Below are 2,637 nucleotides of genomic sequence, written 5' to 3'. Positions count from 1 at the left end.
GAGGTACTGAAATTGCTCTTGCGCGTGGACTGTGTTCCTCAAAATATGTTGAGAGTTACTTCCCCTTGTCTACAAAATTCTGAAAACAGGCGCTAAATGGCTTTTCGTTGACGCACAATTTGCGCAAACACTAATACGTTATTGCTTCTTGTAGTGAAACTTACACTGCAAAACTGTACAGTTTTCCTACTTCCATGAAATCAGATCACGTTATTAAAGAATTTTATTACCAGGTAAGTTCTATTTCGTTTAATCGTTTTCTGTTTCTTTCCTCTCTTACACGTAAACCTTTGAGTCCCGTTTCACTTTTTCTGGGAGTATGCTATTCGCATTTTCAAACAAAAAAAATATGGTAAAAGATTATGAAAATAAAAACGTTCTAGGCGCACATGTAGTTTTAGTATGCGCGTTTTCAGTTTTTTTTATAATAAAAGAAAACTGTGCTCTAAATACTTTTGTGATTCAGGTTTGTTGTTGTGCTCGTGGCCTAGGATCAAACTAGCGAATAATTGAATCCAATGACTGTGGTTTATCGCCATATCGGCAATATTTCAGCCATACCGTGACGAGAACAAGTTGATCAAACTAAGGTCCGGCCAAACCAAAGACTATAAATGGTTTCTTGCTGCGCCCTCTCTTGGTGTTGAGCAGAAAGCGATTAGAGCAGGGAAACAGTGATGGTTGGCCCGGTGTCAGTATAATGTGACTGGGTGGGATATCATCTTTGGTGTATTCGGCATGATACTTCAATGGCCGCAGCACTTTGGCGGCATGGACTCGCCCTGCCGCAAGAAGACTCAATATATGCGCACACACCTAATGCTTCGTCGTTTTCATATGAATGAAAAATTGTTAAGCATGGCATGAAAACCCAAGCGGTACATAGGCATTTTGCGCTCATTTTCATTTTAAGGCGGCTGATGCTTGGGGTTGGTTGAGGCTTTAAGGACAGCGATGATCTGTGTGTAGTGATGCACGGCGGCTGCCTTCCAGTGAGGCAGTACTATGAATACACGCAAGTCAACATTACGACAGGTGTATTGAAACGAGATACGATGGTTACATGGTGGACACTAAACCGTTTTCTGTAAATGGCCACAGACCCCCATTAGTTTTCCATAAGCGACAATGTTAACGTTTAGCGCTGTAGCTCAGTCCCAAACATTCCGAGGCCAATACGCTTTGGTGCATACCTGGCCCAGCCTGTGAGAAAGAAGCTGTAAAAATCTTGACATAGGTTGACCGTCAAAATCTGGACCTTTCCATGCCGGCAGCTGGGAGGGGTGCCTGGCAACGCCAAGGGGACGTCACTCGCAGCCTCATCACCACCTGTCTCCTTGTGTCCTCTCGCCCAGAATTTCAAACTTTCACCATTAAAACTCATACCTGCCCAAATCTTAGACAATTTCCATCATTTTGATACCAAGCATGCACCTGTACACCAAAAACGGCAGGCTGGCAGCAAAAAAAGACTTTACACCCTAAAATACACAGAACTACAATCGTCCCTACTGAAAAACGGAAGTCGTAATGGGGGTCTGTGTCCAAATGTACTAATAAAGCCTGTACTCTTGTTATAGCAAAATGGCGTTTATGGATTCTTTTCTGGATATCGTTAAACATTTATGTAGATAATGTTTAACCCTTTTCCCAAATTATCTTTGAATTTGACGATATTTACTGTTCATCGGTTCTTGTTTGGCGAGTCGGTTCAGTTATTCTTACTTTGCGAGTGGGTTCAGTTATACTTGCTTGGCGAGTAGGTTCAGTTTTACTTACTTGGCGACTTGGTTCATTTATACGTGTATGGTGAGTCGGTTCATTTATACTTTCATGGTGAATCGGTTCAGTTGTATACGCCACCCTCGCAGTTGACAGTGCTCCTATAGTCCCCACTAATTTGGTGTGTCTTACATGAAGTTTACGGGACATTATCTCCCTTCCATAAATGTGACGAACACTAAAGAACTCGGTCTGTGTACGGAAATAAATTCGCCAGTGGCTTGTTTGATTATGGTTTACCAAGTGTACGCTATGATAAGGGTTGCTGCACTCCCAAAACTAACCCCCTTGTACAACACTGATTCCACGGACACGCGGTTGCGCTTGCGTTAGTTCATGTGATTGCTTAACGCATTCGATACGGTGTTTCCACGGCCCATGCGTTGCATTCGCTACAGTGTTTACTCGGCCCCTGCTTTGACCAATGCGTTCACTTGTATAATCTGCTATCCCGTTAATCCACCCAAGCAATAAATAATCGTTCGTTGCGTTAAAAATGGGACATGTTCGATCCGCACGGCGATAATACGTGCGGAGTCTGTGGAAACACATGAAGCATTCCTGACCAGCGTATTTGTGTAATTCCCATTCTCTGAAGAACCATCGGACGAGTAATCGCAAATGCAATGGCATGTCTGTGGGAACACGGCCTCTATTCTTTTTTTTCTTTTCAGTACGACGTTGAATAATTTTGAGCTTTGCCATATAGATCGTAGATATGTCTAGTATTCCACTAAAGTTTATCTGTGTGCGTGCTGTCGCCGATGCGAAAGCTAATGAGCTGCATTTAAAGAGGAACGTTTGAAGTAAACAAACTAAATGGTATGAATGGAAATGCGTTGATGTATAAAAGCA

This window comes from Liolophura sinensis, chromosome 4 (genome assembly GCF_032854445.1).
Source record: "Liolophura sinensis isolate JHLJ2023 chromosome 4, CUHK_Ljap_v2, whole genome shotgun sequence".
NCBI classification, from domain to species: domain Eukaryota; kingdom Metazoa; phylum Mollusca; class Polyplacophora; order Chitonida; family Chitonidae; genus Liolophura; species Liolophura sinensis.
The sequence above is the reverse complement of the archived record's forward strand: the minus strand, read 5'-3'. Positions refer to the sequence as shown.